Source organism: Balaenoptera physalus, assembly GCF_965194825.1.
Source record: "Balaenoptera physalus genome assembly, chromosome: X".
In the NCBI taxonomy this organism is placed as follows: domain Eukaryota; kingdom Metazoa; phylum Chordata; class Mammalia; order Artiodactyla; family Balaenopteridae; genus Balaenoptera; species Balaenoptera physalus.
Genome location: NC_138903.1, coordinates 31595134 through 31616317, shown reverse-complemented (window position 1 = coordinate 31616317; position 21184 = coordinate 31595134). Strand labels below are relative to the sequence as shown.

At 34.9% G+C, this 21184-nt stretch overlaps 1 long non-coding RNA gene across 1 annotated transcript in view; it reads right to left on the bottom strand.

Annotated features, from left to right (window-relative positions):
- LOC309652666 overlaps positions 1-18081 on the bottom strand; it is an 857026-nt gene extending 838945 nt beyond the window's left edge. The window contains exon 1 of the long non-coding RNA XR_014258868.1: positions 13337-18081. This is a non-coding gene — a long non-coding RNA (uncharacterized lncRNA). The remainder of the gene's footprint in view (positions 1-13336) is intronic.
- Positions 18082-21184: the final 3103 nt, after the last annotated feature.

The following is a 21184-nucleotide window of genomic DNA, read 5'->3' as shown; positions in this document are numbered from 1 at the left end:
ATTTGGCCCTCAGACCCCTGATCTAGCTACAAACAATCCTAAATAAAATAATAATAAACTGTATAAATTGTTTTTGGTATCCTGATCAGATCCCTTTTACCAGTCGGTACACACATCCTCCAGCTGTTGTAACGCTTCTCTGGAGAACTGACCTCATCTGCATGCCCTACACATGTGCTGTCCTACTGGGAGCAGCCACTGATGAACTGATATTAATTACAAAAGCTTAGCCCATTTGTCTCAAAACAGGAAATCTCTGGAGGGGTACTCCAAGACCAAACTGTACTTGAGTCTACATCTTTGTTTGATTCTGTCCCCCTCCCTCCTGTAGACAACTCTCTCAAAAATTCACTTGCGGGACTTCCCTGGTGGCGCAGTGGTTAAGAATCCGCCTGCCAATGCAAGGGACACGGGTTCGAGCCCTGGTCCAGGAAGATCCCACATGCCGTGGAGCATCTAAGGCTGTGCGCCACAACTACTGAGCCTGCGCTCTAAAGCCTGCATGTCACAACTACTGAAGCCCGTGCACCTAGAGCCTGTGCTCCGCAACAAGAGAAGCCACCGCAATGAGAAGCCCTCGCACTGCAACGAAGAGTAGCCCCTGCTTGTCACAACTAGAGAAAGCCCGTACGCAACAACGAAGACCCAACGCAGCCAAAAATAAGATAAATAAATAAAAATTAATGAATTAATTTAAAAAACTAAAAAAAAAGCAAACATATAACTCAATGGTGAAATGAAGGAAATATTTCTTTTAAGATAATGAATAAGACAAGACTATCTATTATCACCACTTCTGTTTAGCATTGTAATGGAGGACATGCAAGAAAAAACAAATTAAAAATAGAATGATTGGAAAGGTATACACAAAATTGTCATTATTCACTGAAGATATTTGTCTATATAGAAACCAAAAAGTAACTACAGTTAAATTTACATAATTAATATGAGAGTTTAGCAAGTTTGCTAGAAAAATTAATATACAAAAATTAAGAGGAACCCAATCTACACAGAGATAGATCATGTAGTTATTTTTTTAAAAAAACATTACAATAGCAACAAAAATATAGCTAAGAATAAATCTAATAAAAGTTGTGCAAGGTTTTTTTAGAAGTAACTACCAAGCTTATTATTAAAGAAAACCTACATGAATCGATAGACTGACTTGGAAGACACATATGTAAATTATCCCCACATTATTTTATAGTTTCAATTTAATTTCAATCAAAATTTCATCTGCTATGAAAGAATAGTACCATATTTATTCATGTTATTAATGTTATTTCACCATTACCAGATAAAACATAAGGGGAATATGTTTAAGAGTACGGATTTGGCAATCAGTCAGCTAGGGTCAAAAGCCCAGCTCCACCACTTACTGACTGTGAGACTTCAGTAAAATTACTAAACCTGTCTCTTCCTCAACTTCTTCATTTATAAAATGAATATAAAAGCATTTATCTCATAGGGGTGTTGTAAAGGTTGAGTTAATATGTGTAAACTACTACGATGGTTAATTTTATATCAACTTGATTGGGCCAAGGGATGACCAGATAGCTGGCTAAACATTATTTCTTGGTGTGTCTGGGAAGGTGTTTCTGGAAGAGACTGGCATTTGAATTAGTGGACATAGTAAACAGATGGCCCTCCCCAGTGTAGATGGGCATCATCCATTCTACTGAAAGCCTGAATAGAAGAAAAAGGTGGAAGAAGGTTGAATTTGCTCTCTGCCTGACTGTTTGACCTGGTTCTTAGGCATTCCAACCCAGACTAGAACTACACTATCAGCTCTCTGACTCTCACGCTTTCAAACTACACTACTAGCTTTCCTCGGTTTCCAGCTTGCAGACAGCAGATCATGGGACTTCTCAGTCTCCACAATTGCATGAGCCAATACTTGTATCCTATTGACTCTGCTTCTCTGGAGAACTCTAACTAATAAAAACAGCTAGAAGAGTGTTGTATATCTTCTGTTTGCCCCCAAGATCTACTCTAGATCCTTTCCCATTCTACTCTGTGCCCTAAGAGGCTATTCTTTACACACTGAATCCACAGCTTCCCTAGCCCTCAGGCTCTGAGTTGAGTTCAGTCAATGAGAGATACTAGTAAGAAACTGGAAAACAAAAGAAATATGAAAGCAGAGTACTGATTTTCCTGGATCATCCCCCCTAACCTCCCTCCCACTTACTCCTGCTTTCCTCTATGGGAATCCACAGCTCCTCTCAAGTAGCTGTATTCATATCCTTCAAGCCTGTGGCAGTATGAGCTCCCCACTCTAGCCCAGAGGTACTGCACAATCATATGTTGCTTTGCTTAAAGAATATTTACAAGTTTGTAAGTAATCAACTGCCATTTTATAGCATTAGAAAATGTACACAACCAATTGGGCTTATTATTTTCTTTTAAAAAATAGTTGATAATATTTCAGAGGCACCCAGGAATAAATCTAATAAAAGATATCAGACATAATGGAGAAATTAATAAAAGTTTATTGTTATAGACAAAGGAAGAGCTAACATTTTTAGATGCATAGATTATCTACAATGGATAGGAGGATCACATGTTGTAAAGATGTCAACCTTTCCGTTCCTTAATTAATCTATGAGTTCAATGGATTTCAAACAAATATTTTTTAGGAATTGAGTAAGTGATCCAAAAATGCATGTGGAAATTTAAAAGGGCCATAATAGTAAGATAATTTTGAAGAACTCTAGGAGGGATACTCTAAGACATTAAGGCTTATTAAAAGCATATAGTCATTTTTTAAATGTGATGTTGACAGTAATTTAGGGATAATCAATACAACAACAGCAAAAAATCGAGTCTATAAGTATGTTAACATGCATGTATGCATATGCATACACACCAAGAATTTGGTATAAGAGAGATTATATTATGAATGTATGAGGAGGAGAATGCGCTATTTGATTCTATAAAAGTCACTGATACATCTTGCATTCATATGGAAAAACTTTTTTTTTCACTGCATACACTACACAAATCAAATATGAACTGAAACCTGATGAGAAAAATTAAAACATAAAAATATTAAAAGAAAATATAGGAAATATGTTATGACATTGGAGCAGTAAAGGAGAAGAGAAAAAAGACCCAAAAAGAGGAACTGAGAAAGAAAAAAAACTATGCATTTATCTTTAGCAAATTATAATCTTCCTCCAAAAGATGCCATAAGTAAAGTTAAAATATGAGCCACAGTGTGAGAAAACATGCTTGGAGTGACTCTAATTCTAATGGACTCAGCATTAGTATACAAAACAAAGACGTAGATATATATGTAGATAATATTTATTGTATGTGTGTGTGTGTGTGTGTTTAACAGAAGAAAAATCTTGAATGGCTCACAACATAAGAAAGATATTCTACTTCCCCACTAACCAGAAAAAAATAATAATTATAATAAAATTTTCATGTCATTGTATACCATATGATCCGCTACTTAATGTGTCTGATATTACCAAGTGTTGGCAGGAAAATGCAACAGAGAAATTCCCATACGTTATTGGTTGGAATGTAACATGGTGGTTCTATAAAATCTATAGCCCAAATTCAGGGAAGATCTGCTTCTCCCTTCTGAGTCATAAATTAAATATTAGGTTCTTATAAAGCAGTGAATACAAGTTTCACAATTCTAAGATATAGATATCAATCAGAATGATTTATAAATACATTTCTTGTTTTGTTTGCTACACAAGATAATATTAGGTAGTATTCTGGTCTTACTTGCACTTTCAGCCTTCTCTTGAGGTCTCTTTCCTTTAGCAATTTTATACTTGTGAATGTGAGTAGTAGAGTTGTTTAGACTTTACTGTTAAAATCAAATCACCTGATATTTATAATCAGGTGATATTTATTTATGATCACCTTGTATTTATAATGTGGCCAAAACATAAAATACTATTAAATGTTGTGAACACACATACTTTACAATAATAATGCACAAGTCAGAATAGAATGTAATTAGGTCCTAAAACAAGTGCTTAAACCTGCTTTCTATCTACAAAATTATTCTGCCTCTCAACACTGATTATGATGGTAGTAATTTTATAAGTGTGGTTGAAAAACCAATCTGAATTTGAAAGAAATTTCCATTACTTTTCTTTTAGTTCCAGAATACAGTACATAAATTGGAAATATTCACTTGTCAAAGATACCGTTTCCCATTTTCAGTTCTATTCTAATTTCCATCCTAAAAGTCATTCTGTGTGTGATACCGTAGCAAGACTTCTAGCTGTGCAGCCTCTGACATTAACAGAAGTAAAATATCTCATACTTGACAAAGGAGGAAGCTCTCTGGCACAGAAGGCGTTTCCAAAAACTGCAACACTCCTCCACAAATAGTATCATTTAAATAATCCTTTTAATAAATGTCAATATCTAGCACTCTAGATAATATTTTCACTTACTTTGATTTCCCTAGTGCCAGCAACAAATTACAGAAAAGCAATAAAATCAGTGAAATCCACTGTATTCCACTTATCCAGCTTGAGCAAGTTCTCAAGATAATAAGAGGTTTTCAGATGTATTTTGAGATGTCAAATTGTTTCAAAAGGCTTTTAAAAAGTTAAAACAGAACAGATTAAGGATGGAGTGAAAATCTAAAATCACACTTTCTTCACAGTAACAACTCAGCATTTCAGTCAAAATGTTTACTGCAACAATCTTATGATGAACATCATTAAAAACAACCTATGCACCACCAAACACACTGTTAATGACTTTTTAAGGTAGGTATCCAGAACTGGAATTGCTGGATCAAAGTACACACATTTAAAACTTTAGGAAATTGTGCCACTCTCCCACACAGGGTTTGTACCAGGATACACTCAAATCAACAGTATATGAGAATCAGCATATACTCGTCCCCTTGCCCACACTGTCAATCTTTTTTTTTTTTTAATTGGAATATAGTTGATTTACAATGTTGTGTTAGTTTCAGGTGTACAGCAAAGTGAATCAGTTATACATATACATATATCCACATTTTTTACATTCTTTTCCCATATTACATTACAGAGTATTGAGTTCATTACAGAGTACTGAGTCATTACAGAGTATTGAGTTCCCTGGGCTATACAGTAGGTCCTTATTAGTTATCTATTTTATATACAGTAGTGTGTATATGTCAGACCCAATCTACCAATTTATCCCTCACGCCCCTCCTTCCCCTCTGGTAACCATAAGTTTGTTTTCTACATTTGTAACTCTATTTCTGTTAACTCTTTACTGTGTGACAGGCAAACATAAATATGCATTCGTGATCTTACTTGTGTTGTTAAGCATCTTCCCAGGGATATACTGACCCTTTGAAACTTTCTGCTGATCTCTTTCCTGACCATATACTTCAACCAACTGTCTATTGTTTTTCCTTATGAAATTAAATTTAACTGTACTGTTTTCACCAGTGTAATTCAATAATGTATCAACAATATTATGAATATTCTTTGCTTAATATGTTGCAAATATTTTCTTCCATTTTACACATAATTTTTAACTTTGATGAAAAACCGAGAGAGTGGCATGGACATATATACACTACCAAACGTAAAATAGCTAGCTAGTGGGAAGCAGCCGCATAGCACAGGGAGATCAGCTAGGTGCTTTGTGATCACCTAGAGGGGTGGGATAGGGAGGGTGGGAGGGAGGGAGATGCAAGAGGGAAGAGATATGGGAACATATGTATATGTATAACTGATTCACTTTGTTGTGGAGCAGAAACTAACACACCATTGTAAAGCAATTATACTCCAATAAAGATGTTAAAAAAAAAAAACAGATTCTTTTTATAGCATCAAGTTTAACTCTTGGTTTTCCTAATGTCTTTGAGATTTCGAATGTCACTTGAGAAATCAAATTCAAGAATTGTAAAAACATTCTCCAATATGTTCATCTAATAATAATAATTATTTAGGCCTAGAATCTACCTAAAATATATTCTCATATATGGGATGAGGTAAATAACTAACACTTTATTTCCAAGTATATGGCCAAATTTTTACAACACCACTGAATATCCCCTCCTTTGCTCACTGATATAAAGTAACATCTTAACCATTTATTAAAATATATACATACAGGGACTTCCCTGGTGGTCCAGTGGTTAAGACTCTGTGCTTCCACTGTAAGGGGTGGAAGTTGATCCCTGGTCAGGGATTTAAGATCCCACATGCTGCACAATGCAGCCAAAATTGTTTTTTAAAAATTTATACATACATATATACAAGTATATGTGTATATATATGCGTTTGTGTCTGTTTATATAATCTTTCTTCGAGATAATTTGAGAATCCTATCAAGTTGTGTACAATATTCTTTTATTAAAATTGTATTTAATTTTATACCGATTCAGTTATTTCACTTCTATTCCATTTTAATAAGAATCATGATGTCTGCAGCACATTTAAGCCAAGAAGCTTTTTGACAGTGGGGTAAGCCTACTTACAGCAAGACTCCCATAGATAGCTATGTTTTCTCTCTTTGCTTTTAAGTTCTTCCTTTACACCCCAAAATAAGGCTTTATCCATATATCTATAAAAGTCTTCCACAGATTTTGGTCAATTTATTCTTATGTACATCGTATTTATTATTTTTATCCCATGTTACATTTTTAAATAATTACTGGTGCTAGTATATAGGAAAAGATGATCTGTAAATTTATCTTGCACACAGGCATCTAATAAATTTTTTAAGAGTTGTAACTATTTTCTCATTTAATTCTCTTGGAAACTGTACATGGAAAATCATATAATCTATAAAGGATGATAGTTTTCTCTCTTCCTTTCTAACCTGTATGTTCTTCTTTACTTTCTTTATTATATTTTACTTCCATGGATTACCTATGTAATATTTAATAAGAGGAGCTAACCTTGTTTTGTTCCTGATTTTTATGGGGAAGCATCCTTTAATATTGAAAAACTAGTGTCATCTGATCAAATTTGGTAAATTTCATTGATCAAATTAAGGAAGTTTCCTTTATTGCTAATTTGTCCAAATTTTTTTTAAAAAACAGAGATAAGGGATTTTTAATAAAATGCTTTTCAACATTTATTTTCTCCTCTTTTTGTTTCAAAAGGTAATAATGCACGTTAATGGATTTCTCAATGTTGATTCAATATTGTATTCTAAGAATAAAAATTTTTTTATCTTAATACAGAGAGGATGCAGTGTGTTAGTATTTAATTTGGAACTTTTTGCCTTTATTGTCATTGTCTGACTGGTGTATAGGTCTGAGTGTGCATGTGTTTGTGTTTATGTGTGTGTTGTGTGTGATCTGTCCTTATCAATTTGATGTCTTAATTACAGTCAAGCCTCAAAGAATAAGTGTGACAAATGTCAATCACTTTTTCTATGCTCTGAAAAAAATTTATATATCAACTTCATTAAAGGATTAGTAGGACTGATCTTTAAACACTGCCTGTGTTTAATGTCTATATAGGGAAGATATTTTACCAACTTTTTCCCATTTATTGCCTGGTGGCTTATATAGTCAGGTTTTGTAACACTTCGGCCTAATTTGAGTGATTTATATTTTCTCAGAAAATAATTTCTCTAAATTTTCACATGCCTTGATGATGTAACAGAAGGAACTTTTTTTTTTTTTAATGTTATAGTATCTTCAATTCATTTGACTATGAGTCCTTTTTCATTCTGTGTGCATGTTGTTTCTTTCTCTCATTCTCCTTCTCACCCCCTCTCATTCTCTTTCTCTGTTCATCCCTGCTCTCAAAATTAACCTAACAAAACTATTCTATTAATCTTTCCAAAGAAGCAACTTTTGGCTCCCTTATCAATTTTTTCCAATAATTAACTTATTTAATTGTCTTAATATTTTGGTTTTTTTGTTTTCATTCTGTTTATATATATTTTATATACTTGAAATATATTTTAATATGCATTTGAAGCTACAAATTTAAAAAATATATGTTTTAAGTTATACATTTTTTCCCTGAATTTTTCTTTGGTTTTACTCTAAAGTTTTCATATGAAGTATTCTCATTTTTTCTCATTTTCATATTATTTATAATTTCCATCATAAATAATTTAAATATTTAATTTTGTATATAACTATTATTATTAATTATTAACCTTTATAAAGCTCAGAATTTAGAGCTATCCTGTTGTATTTTCCATTTTTATTGCATTACATTTAGTGATTGTTACTTATAGAGGTTTTCCCTTTTTCTTTTCTTTTTTCCTTTTTTCTAATTTTTTTTTGAGATTGTTTTGAGTTACTGCAGAGTTGATTTTTCCAAACATGTATGAGAATTTCTTATTCTCAATACTCATCCTTCTTACTAGCATTATTTAAATCTTCAATATCATTAATTCTTTTTGGTCTACTTAATTTATCTTTTTAATGCACACTGATGTCCCACTAAGATGGTAGATTTGTTCATTTCTCCTTAAAATTATTATTCATATTTTGCCTTAAATATTTTGAAGACAAATTATTAGGGACAAAGAGATTCAAGACCACTGTGTTTTCCTGGACTGAAATTTTCATGAACATGAAATAAACTATTATGTCCACTTAATGCATTCACCATGAGTTCTATCTTTTCTGAGATCAATATTGCACTATCCATTTTCCTTTTGTAAGCAAGAGTAAATATTTTGTGGTTCTTTTATATTTAACAATTTTAATTTATTCCATTTTGAGCTCTTTATGTTGAAATTCTTGTATCTTATTTTCTTCTAGTAATTACTTATTATTTGATTGTTCTTCAGTTTTTATTTTTAAATTAACATATTTTCATTTTAAACTATGCAAAAAATTTAATAAACATGAACTTATTCAACAAATTACCATTTATCCACCAATTAGATTTAACAAATACTAACATCGTTTTCATTTCCTATGTCGTTACTTTGAACTAATATTTAATCTTCCACTTGTACTATCAAAATCATGACAGGATAAATAGCTATCTTTTGCTTCTGAAAACTGCAATAGTCATGGTATACTATCACTCTCTTTAATTTCGCACCAGCAAATTTCATTATTTTTCATAAAAAATTTTTGTTTCATGATTGTCATTTTTTAACATCATGCTTCAGTAATTGTTTAATTAACATTTAATTACCAGTGTGTATCTCACTACTGTTTCTTGTTTCCCATATTTTTGTTCTTATGTTGAATGTTTACATGTTTTAGGCAATTCTTACAGATGAGGTGTATGGTTTTAACATTTATGAATATTTACCTGACGAAAAATGCTATTATTTTGCTTAACTGGTTTAGTATAGAATAAGAGGTGCCAAATCATTTTATCTCAAACTTTGAAGATGCTGGATAATCGTCTGCTAGCTTCTGTTGTTAATGATGAGAAGTCTGATACCAAATGGGTTTCCACAACTTTATAGGTAAGCTTTTTCCTGACCCCCTCCCCATGCTTTTAGAATTTCTCCTTGTTTCTTGAAGTTCTAAAATTTAGCTAGATTATGTCACTAGCAGTGGGTCTTTTTACATTCACCCTAATTTGACTGACTCTTAAACCCTGGATTTTGCCTTTTTCCAGCTCTTGTAAATGCTTTTCTCTTATTTATTAATAAAGTATTTCTTCTTTATTTTGTTTTGTTTAGACTTGGTTTAATTTTTGCCTTCTGGAATTTCTTTTAAATATATTCTGAAAGTCCACGGCTGATTCTCCATGTCTGTTTACTTTGGGGTTTTTTTTTCTTACTTTTATGCCTTTTCCTCTTTACTCATGTTATGACTTTTTTATTTTTACCTTCATATTCCTAACTCTTCTTTCAGCTATGTTCATTCTACTTACCGTATTTTCAATCTTATTATCATATACCTGCTCATATATACTTTATGAAAATCTTTATTTTTGTTCATTTCACTGCAGTTTGTTCCTGTATCCACTCAATATCTTAAAATCGCTCTCAGAGTATTAATAAGCAGTTTAGAATTTCCATTCTAAATCTAAATTCTGTTTTAGAGTCAAGGTCTTTTTTTTAAATGTTTTTTCAATGTCTTTCTTTTTAATGCTGTTGGTTTTGCTCCATATCCCATGATTCTTGATTTTTGATTAATTTTTATGAATTAAAGATTATGTTGTGGTAAAAGACAATAATACAGGTTTCTGCAGCTACACAGGTCTGCTTCCCCACCTGCAGGGATAACGGCACTCCTGGTGTGCAAAGGCAGAAAGTGTCAATAGTCAGACAAAGGTTCTGGTAGGGAACTTCATGAAGAGCCTCACTTGCTACAAGAAGGAGCATCTTACCCTGACACATGAGGTATTCAGTGCATATACCTCCTGAGAAGATCTGCCTCTCCATTCAGTCCTCCTCTGCATGTGTTTTGGGGTTTCTGAATTACCTCTTGCTCTGCTCCTCTCTCTCAAACTCTACATTCTCTGGGGAATAAAAGTCCAGAAGAGTGATTTACTCCCTTTAGTGCAGTGGATCTCAACTTTGGATGCACATGGGAATCACCTAGGAAACTGTAAGAAAATCCCAATGCCCAGACTTCAATACAGAACAACTAACTCAGAATCTCTAGGAGAGGGGCCCAGGCATCAGTATTTTTTAAAACTATCTTAGTATTTCTAATGAGAAACAAGGTTCAGATTATCAACTGAACTGCAATATAAGATGGAAAAGGAAGGTTTCACTCTTTATTCAGAATGTAGTTCTTTAATTAATTACCCTGGTAAATGCCCTGGAGAATCTACTCCATTATTTTATTTTTTAATTTGATTTTGGTATTTTTCAGTATCTGTTCTTATTTCCCCAGAATTTTTTTCAATACATAGTGTAGTGTCTTCTTTAATCAATTTCCTCCTTTTTTCCAACTTCTAGAAATTTCTCTAAATTTATGAGCCACCTATCCCACCAATTCTTGTTTACCAGCATTCTTTGGTGTCTGCTATTTTCTATCATTTTAAGAAATAATACATGGGTAAAAAAGTGCATGTGTATAATCAGCTTGCCATAATGATCTAATCTCCAATGTTGGCATATTTTACAATTCTTTTTTTAAAATTAATTAATGTATTTATTTTTGGCTGCATTGGGTCTTTGAGTCTGTATTCTCTGTTACCATGAAAACTGAGTTATTTTGAAAGTCTCACTCACCTTCATTTCTAACCTTATATTTGATTTAATTATTCATAAATACACTTGGTCTTACTGATAGATTTTGTTATGGCCAAAAAAAAAAAAAAAGGGCACCATGATGAAAGCAGTCTTGAAGTAAAATCAAGGATACAACTTTGACCATCTAAATATTTACTCAAGTTTTAGAGAATTACTCCAGTAGCTCCTCAATTATGAACTAAAGTAAAATAAACATAATTAAAGTAAGAAGTATTATAAAGCAAATTAGAGTTCAATCTTCAATTTTTTCAAACTTTAAACTTTGCCTCTCCTCTGATTCCCCATATTTCAAAGGGTGGCTCCAGAAACTACTCACTACCCCATATCTGTGTGCCCTTCTCAATTAGTCTCAAACGTCCCACAACTAAAACCTCACCAAGTTCTGAGGATCTGATTTCCTAAATACTTCTTTTTTATTGTTGTAAAATGTGTATAACATAAACTTTGTCATTTTAACTATTTTGAAGTGTACAATTGAATCAAGTTTTGCCTCCCTACTACAACGACCCTCTTGTGGTCACTTCAAAAATCATCTAATTATTTTCCTGCCTCCTTCTATAAATGATGGGTTCTCCATATGATTAAATAGTTTTAAAAGTGTTGTAAAATAATTTTAATGACAGGAAAATATTCCATATAGTTTTACACAGAGACATTCATATGCTGGGAGTTCCCACTTCCTTTCTTCATGTGGTGTTTTTGTTTTGTTTTGTTTTGTTTTTGTTTTCCGCTTAGAGTTCCTTTCTAAGCTGTTTGAAGGTGTTATAATCCTATTCTTTTAAGGCTCAGCCTAAATGCTATTACTTCCGTGACTTATTCTCAGCTTCCCCTTTTTTATAGTCCTTTTCTATACTTCTACAATGTTACATGTGAGGGTTTTTAAAAAATATATCATCATTGGTTATGGTATCTATATAACTATCTTCTCTGTTAAAGGTAAGTGACTTAAATACAGAATATATCTCTTATTAGTAAGGATGAGGGGGTCAATACACCAAAAAGATGTAACAATCCTAAATATGCATGAACCTAAAAAGTGAACTTCAAAATACAGTAAGAAAATATTGATAGGACTGAAGGGAGAGAGAAACAAATCACAAAGTTGAAAACTTCAACACTCCACTCCATTCAACAGAATAATTAATAGTAAGTATAGGATAAAGAAAAGATAAGGATAGAGAAAATATGAAAAATACAATCGACCAACTTGACCTAACTACCATTTATAGAATAAACCATCCAGCGTCAGAAGAATACGCATCGTTTTCACGGTCATGTGGAACAAACACCAAGCTAGATCATATTTTTTAAGTCATAAGACAAACCTTAACAATTTTATAAGGATTGAAATCATCCAAAGTATGTCCTCTGAAAAACAGTGGATATATGTATATGTATAACTGATATACACATATGTGTATGTATAACTTTGCTGCAAACCTGAAACTAACACAACAATGTAAATCAGCTATTAAAAAAAAGGAAAACTGCATAATTCAGAATTAGCTACAAAGTAAAAAAAAAAAGAAAAAGAACAGATACCATTAGGATTCCTGGCACCTATTTTTTTTTTCAACAGGAATATAATTCTTATTTTATCTTGTCTCATCATTTAGGTATTAAAGTACAATGTTTGTATTCTGTACATATAATTTTTTTATGTAGATGTCTTTTTTTTAACATCATTATAGGTTATAATTGCTTTACAATGTTGTGTTAGTTTCTGCTGTATAACAAAGTGAATCAGCTATATGTATACATATATCCCTGTATCCCCTCCCTCTTGCATCTTCCCCCCACCCTCTCTATCCCACCCCTCTAGGTGGTCACAAAGCATCGAGTTGATCTCCCTCTGCTATGCAGCTGCTTCCCACTAGTTATCTGTTTTACATTTGGTAGTGTATATATATAAATGCTACTCTCTCACTTCGTCCCAGCTTACCCTTCCCCCTCCCCGTGTCCTCAAGTCCATTCTCTACGTCTGCATCTTTATTCCTGTCCTGCCCCTAGGCTCTTCAGAACCTTTTTTTTTTTTTTTTTAGTTTCTCTATATATGTGTTAGCATACGGTATTTGTTTTTCTCTTTCTGACTTACTTCACTCTGTACGACAGACTCTAGGTCCATCCACCTCACTACAAATAACTCAATTTCCTTTCTTTTTATGGCTGACTAATATTCCATTGTATATATGTGTCATATCTTCTTTACCCATTCATCTGTCGATGGACACTTAGGTTGCTTCCATGTCCTGGCTATTGTAAATAGAGCTGCAATGAACATTGTGGTACATGACTCTTTTTGAATTACGGTTTTCTCAGGGTATATGCCCAGTAGTGGGATTGCTGGGTCGTATGGTAGCTCTATTTTTAGTTTTTTAAGGAACCTCCATACTGTTCTCCATAGTGGCTGTATCAATTTACATTCCCACCAACAGTGCAAGAGGGTTCCCTTTTCTCCACACCCTCTCCAGCATCTATTGTTTGTAGATTTTTTGATGATGGCCATTCTGACCGGTGTGAGGTGATACCTCATTGTAGTTTTGATTTGCATTTCTCTAATGATTAGTGATGTAGAGCATCCTTTCATGTGTTTGTTGGCAATCTGTATATCTTCTTTGGAGAAATGTCTATTTAGGTCTTCTGCCCATCTTTGGATTGGGTTGTTTGTTTTTTTGATATTGAGCTGCATGAGCTGCTTGTATATTTTGGAGATTAATCCTTTGTCAGTTGCTTCGTTTGCAAATATTTTCTCCCATTCTGAGGGTTGTCTTTTCATCTTGTTTATGGTTTCCTTTGCTGTGCAAAAGCTGTGAAGTTTCATTAGGTCCCATTTGTTTATTTTTGTTTTTATTTCCATTACTCTAGGAGGTGGGTCAAAAAAGGATCTTGCTGTGATTTATGTCATAGAGTGTTCTGCCCATGTTTTCCTCTAAGAGTTTTATAGTGAATGGCCTTATATTTAGGTCTTTAATCCACTTTGAGCTTATTTTTGTGTATGTTGTTAGCAAGTGTTCTAATTTCATTCTTTCACATGTAGCTGTCCATTTTCCCCAGCACAACTTATTGAAGAGGCAGTCTTTTCTCCATTGTATATTCTTGCCTCCTTTAACAAAGATAAGGTGACCATATGTGCGTGGGTTTATCTCTGGGCTTTCTATCCTGTTCCACTGATCTATGTTTCTGTTTTTGTGCCAGTACCATACTGTCTTGATTACTGTAGCTTTGTAGTATAGTCTGAAGTCAGGGAGCCTGATTCCTCCAGCTCTCTTTTTCTTTCTCAAGATTGCTTTAGCTATTCGGGGTCTTTTGTGTTTCCATACAAATTGTGAAATTTTTTGTTCTAGCCCTGTGAAAAATGCCATTGGTAGTTTGATAGGGATTGCATTGAATCTGTAGATTAGCACGTATTTTGAATGTCCTTAATGGGGCTAACTCATGCTGAGACTCTGTCCCTTTTATTCTTCTAAGTTTTTCATACAATACTAAGATAATTTGCTTTTTCATGTTACAGAGATGTGTTACATAAAAATGAAATTTCTGACAAACAAACTCCAAAATCCATAAAGGAAACATTTGATATATTTGGCCAAATTTTTATATTTCTGTATTTTAAAAGATATTATGGCCAAAGATAGAAAGCAAGGCACAAACTAGGAAAACAATTTTCAACACATTCAAGAGTCAAAATATTTATAATCAGAATACATCAAAAAGAAAAACACAATGCAATGGAAAAATGAGAAAAGAGTAAGAAAAAGTAACTCAGGGAAGAAATATAATTAGCCAATAAATACAAGGACATGTTTCAACCTCACTAAGAATCAGGCTAAGACAACTTTAAAATAAGATTTTATGTTTTAGTAAAAAATGAGAAAAAATTTTTTTAAATATTAATAACCAGTTTTGGTAAAGGTGAAAAAATGGGCAAGTTCCTATATTTTTAGTAAAGCCATTTTGGAGATAATTTTTTTTAATTTCCACTCCTAGGAAAATTCTACCTCTGCTCTATTTTAGAGAAGTACAAGCATGCATGAATAAAAAAGACTATGTAAGGATAAAAAATAAATAAAAATATAAAAATAAAACAAAGTACATCCTCTGATCGTAATGGAATTAACCACAAATGAGTAACAGAAAGAGATAGGATGAAATGACTAAATATTTCAAATCCTAAAAAATAATTCAGAAAGGAAGCCACAAGGAAAATCATAAAATATTTTAATGGAATAAGAAATGGCTTTACTCACAATCACCAAAAACTGGAAAAGGCCCAAATGTCCTTCAACTAACAGATGAATAAAATAACTGTGATACATCCTTAACATGGAATACTACTCATCCATAAAAAGAATGATCTCTTGATAGACACAACTTCTGATATGCACAACAACATGCTGAATCTCAAGTGCTAAGTGAAAGATGCCAGACTGTAAAAAGCTCCAAACTGTATAATTCCATTGATATGACATTACGGAAAAGGTAAATGTAGAAAAACATTTAAAAATTCAGAGTTTTCTAGGGGCTGTAGGGGAACTGATTTTTAAATGGGCAGCACAAGGGAAATTGTGGGGTTGATACAACTCTTGTTATTATTTCTGGTGATTGCTACTCAACTGTATACATTTGTCAAATTCCTAGAAATGCACAAGTATGATTTCTACTGTCTATAAATTTCAGAAGTGAATAAAATGGAAAAATATATATGGATGGCAAAGATATTCCAAAGTTATCTGGGCAAAAGCCTTTTAAATTCCTTTTCACTAGTTTTTGCTCTTCCTTATTGGGGAAATTGAAGCCAACAACCCCAAAAAGCAGAAAAAAGGCAGAGAAAGAATTATACCTTCATGATAATTTCAAAGAAAAAAAGCAAATAAGGAAGCAGAGGGAATAACTGGAATTCTCTTAATGTCCTCTTTCAGCCCTATTTTATTTGGGGGAACCTTTTACTCCAGGACTATTTCAGCAACACCCAGTGGGGAATGACCCACTTGTTCATTGTGGAGCTATAGCCCCTTCTGTTTGCAATCTGTCCTTTGAGTTCCACCCAGTTCTGAGGAGGTACCTGCTCTCCTGTTCAGCTTGGCCATGAGAATTCCTTTTATCTTTACAATTACCCTTATCCTGGCTGACACAGCAGCTCTTTCTTTCGATGAATTACTCCAGCTCGAGGTGGCCCAGCTCTCACTCTAGGAATCAGCTGTTCATTCCCATCTAATAGGCATGAGTAGGTTTCTTTGATCCTTATACCCTCTTTTGGTTACCCCAGCAGCTGGAGCATGGAGTCTTGGATTACAAACCAGAGTCTTCAGCCCCGGTGCCCCCTCACTGGAGTAGTGGACAGAGACTGAAAGCACCAGCTGAAGCATCCAAGAAATGAAGTAACAAGAGAGGCAGGATGATTTTCTTTAATGAGGGAAACTGCTATCTTCAGTGACTGAATGCACATCCGTGTTGCTTTAAAAAATGATTCATTGATTTTAAAATGTCACTGTGCTAAATTTTCTAGGTGTTACTAACAGAGAAAAAAGAATCTATTGATAGGTTAGAATCAAGCAAACCTATGCTTATCCAAGATCCCTTCGATAGAAGCCTTCCTTCTCCTCGTCAACTGCCTGTCCCCACTGCTTAAATGACAAGGGTGCAAATGAGGCAGCTGTGATCTGTAACTGCCCTGTCAGGGATTAGTGACGCTGTAAGAGAAGAAACAGTCCTGTACCTGTCACGAGTTTACCCTCTTCCCTTCTCCTCAGAGTCTTACTGAATGTTAACTCCAGGAGTTAACAGCTCTGTGGAACTCAAGGTAAGAGGCTATGAGCCATATTTTATGAGCTATAAATATGAGTCATATTTTAGTCATACTTCAAAAGAGTAAGAAATAAACCACACTAGTGTTCCCTTTTCATGTTATTCTTTTGCTTTTGAGGAACCTGTAAACCTGTTCCTTTGTAGGTAGATTATATCAATTCATAAATGTAAATTCTAGATTTTCAAATTCAGTTCAGTGAAATGCTAAGCTTCTTTTCTCTCTGTTTACATGGGAAATTTATAACTTTCTGACAGATAACATGAAATACAGAGTTAGTTGAGGATGTGTGAGAAAATATTTGAGTAGCAGTATAGAGACCATAAATATTTCTGCTCATTATTCACATTTTATGTTTTATTTTCCGTATTTTTTCCATGAAAAAGATCAGGGAAAAAAAAAGCCTTTACATGGTGGAAAAGCATGACATTCTTGCCATATGTGGAGCACTTAAAAGTTATATCTCATCTGCAAAAACCATGGCTGAAAGATGAATAATGAGTGGGGAGAAGGGTTGCAGGGGTTCATGCCATGAAGGAATGATGCGTATCCTAAGTAAGGTTCCTTCATCATTTTGCTCATATTAAAGATAAGATATAGGTTGCCAGGCTTTGGTGTAGGAATCTCCTACCTTAATGCTACTGGATATGCTTTAGAAATAGATGAAATTCAAATGGTGAAATATCATTGAAAACCCTGAATGTTTTTCATCCTTGTCTCTGCCTAACTTCTGCACATCATCCACCCTCCTGAAAACATTGGCATGCCAGAAATAACATGCTAAAAAAAGAAGCAAACTATGTTGCAGGAATCAGCTATGTAATAATCACTAACAGCTCTGCCACATATATGACAATAAGAACACTCTGCATTTTGAGTAATCACATCCACATTAAGAGGAAAAATGAGCAAGGCTCTGCATTTATGAGCCAAACCCATTTCCCGAGGGGCATATATATTGACTAATATTAGGATTTAAAAATGAAACCAATTTGGCATCTTTTTATTTTGTGCAAGTGGCAAATGAACAGAGGAGGGAAATAGGAATAAATGGAAGTTACCGAAAGATCGGTGGCTGCAGTGGGGACCGTGTTGTGCTTGACATTTGATATTTCCAAGAAATCCATAATATTGCGGTGAAAGTCTCATGCCCCCCCCCCTCAGTTCTGTGTGTTTGTGCGAGATGATGCCACAGTCTGGCAAGACCACATCTCTCCTCGACTTCCTGCTGTTTTATTCTGGCTCTTTGGAAATACGTTCCTGTTGCTGCCGTGATCTCAAGATGAGTCGGGGAATGTTGATTTTTCAGTGTGTGTTCTTCCAAACTGGCCGTTTCTTTGGCAGTCTATCTCAGTGAAGGCAGTAAGAACGAGTCGTGTTATCCAAACAGAGAGAAATAAAAATCACAGCTGGGCGTTATCTCGGCAGCAGGCGTCTCGTCGCGAGCATTCCCATATCGTCTGGCTGACTGTTCCCTCAACTGCCTGAATGCGAGAAACTTCTGTCACCAGATATCACTGCGAATTGGAATGAGGGGACTTCCCGATCTCAGAGATCCTTAGAGATGAGTCTCCATGTGGCCCTAGAAGGCTCCTTTCCTGGACTTAACCTCACTCACAGCTGGACTGGTGACACGTCTGCCTTTATTCTCTTCCCCTAGGAAATAGTGTCGTTCTCCTGCCTCACGACTGTGGAAACACAGGTGCGTGGGGTGTTTATTGGCTCCCATCAGCCAGACACACAGGCAGCATTGTAGCACGCAGGTGGTTATGCTGTTGTTCGGAAAACAGTTTAGTAATAGAACATCTTGGGCCTGACTTAGGCGTTGAGCTTGGCGAGTGCAGTGGAAACTGTGTGAAAATCTGGGAGTAGGCAGGACAGAAAGAAGGGCAATCACATCTTGCTAGGGTGGCAAGCCCACGCAGATAACTGCTACTTTCTATTTCCATAATGTCACCCACCCTCACTGTGGCATATCTTGCTCTACAACTTGTGCTCCTATTCAAAATGTGTGAGGCTCTTGGTCCTCTCGAGCAAGAGAACGTGTTTGCCATTTAGTCAGGCTCACATTACTCATAAGATGGGGTTGATGGAGGGAAAAAAATCATGATTTTAACACTGCCACTTCCCTCTGTGCAACTATCTCACCACATTTCATGCATTTGATTAAAATAAAATAGAGATATGTATTTGGGCAAAAGACAATCTCCCTGTGCCTTTCTCAAAATAATAAAGGGTTTTCTCTTTTTATCAACTGTAACTGGTATTTATTTATTTATTTATTTTGCCTGCACTGGGTTTTAGTTGCGGCATGTGGGATCCTTAGTTGCGGCATGCGGGATCCTTAGTTGCAGCATGCAGACTTAGTTGCGGCGTGCATGCGGTATCTAGTTCCTTGACTAGGGATTGAACCCGGGCGCCCTGCACTGGGAGCACAGAGTCCTACCCACTGGACCACCAGGGAAGTCCCCGAATGGTTTTCTTTTGTTAAAAAATCAGTCTCTGTAGAAGTCTCTGTCCACAGAGAGTTGTGGATTGTGGGGATTTAGAAGAAGACAGGGGTTTCCAAAGTAGTAGAGACTAAAGGCTAGTTCGAACTGTCTCCACTTCCACAGAGTTTCTAGATTCCAAACCTGGTCCACAGCCTGGTTTATGCCCCAGGGCCCATAATGAGAAGGCAGACATGAAGAACTTTTTTCTGATTCATTTGGACTTCATGGAAAAAGAGACCGTGCAGCCTGTATTATCTTAAATTTATTATGTCCTCTCTGGCCTCCCAGCCCTACAGCCCTCCCATCAAGGGGCAAGACAGCTACACCCCAGCCATCCTGTCCCCCACACTTACAGTGGTTGCCAGTCACTTAGGGGACCAAGCCCAGACTCCCCAGGCTCTTTGAACTCTCCAAACCCTAACAACCTTCACTTACCCGACTCTCTCTCTCTCCTCTTCAGTCCCACATCTTTTATTCATTGCTATTTGTCTCCACACGTTTTTCATTACATATGACTCACCTGGAACCACCATCTTCAGGCAATTGCATGTCAGTCCCTGCCTGGACCTCTTTTCTTAGCCAGATCTCCTACAAACTGCAAGGTGCAGCTCAATGTTGACTTTTTCTTAATAGACTTTTTTTTTAGAGGTGTTTTAGGTTCACCAAGGTTGACTTTTTATTTCCTTAGACATTTAATGTCTATATAACCATTCTAGTTCCCATGAAGCATTCTCCCTGAGAACTCTGTACCACACAGTTTAATACTTTGTTATTGAATCTCTTATTTTTGCCTAAACATTTCACACACACACACACACATACACACACTCTTAATCTTATCCCAAAATACAATATTCTCCACTCATTCATTATTTCAATAAATATTTATGACCATCCTGCCATGGGTCAGGGGCTAACAACTCTAAACCATATAAAATGTAAAAGATATGATCCCTGCTTTCAAGGAGATCACAAATTATCAGTAAGGATTTGGCACATGCAAAAATAATTAACAGGAGGTAGAAAGTGCTATGTCATGATGAGTAAGTGGAGAGGGAGGGGTCATTCCTTAAATTTCTTGAAATCACCCCGTGGTGATTTTATTTGTTACAGAATTGTAAGCAACCCGAACTTTAAAAATTGCTAATTTTAAATTTGATAACTTATGCTAAGTTCATAACAAGGTATATCAAAATTGTCATTCCAAAATCTTTTGTACTTTTTAATTTCATTTTATGTGTTAGCCTTTCCCTTATATTATATTTAGATAAATCCATTTTAAGACCCACCCCCATAGAAAGGATCTTTTAAAATGGCTTATTATTGCAATGGTTCTCAAATTTGGTACATAGGGATATAACCTGGGGCAGCTAGTAAAATTAACATTTAGTTTACCAAGGCCATACTCCCAAGTATTTGGATTCAGTAGGTCCTGTTAGAACCAGATAATATACATTTTTGAAAAACTCTTCAAATGATGTTGTGTCAGCTGTCTCTGGAAAGCATTTTGATAAACATGGACTAATTACATGCAACAATTCTTGAAATTCTAGTTTTCTTCCCCAAGTGTAACTAAGTCAAGTAATTTTCCTAGTTGGTGAAACTAAGATTTCTTTCATCACTGCCCTTCAGACCATAATAGAATAAAAGGCCAACTTTGGCCCATGGTTAAGGCCAAGCCTCTCTTTCTGGCTCATATAGCCAGAGGTCTTAGAAGCTCAAAGCTAGATTTTATAGCAATAAATACGTCACTGAAACAAAT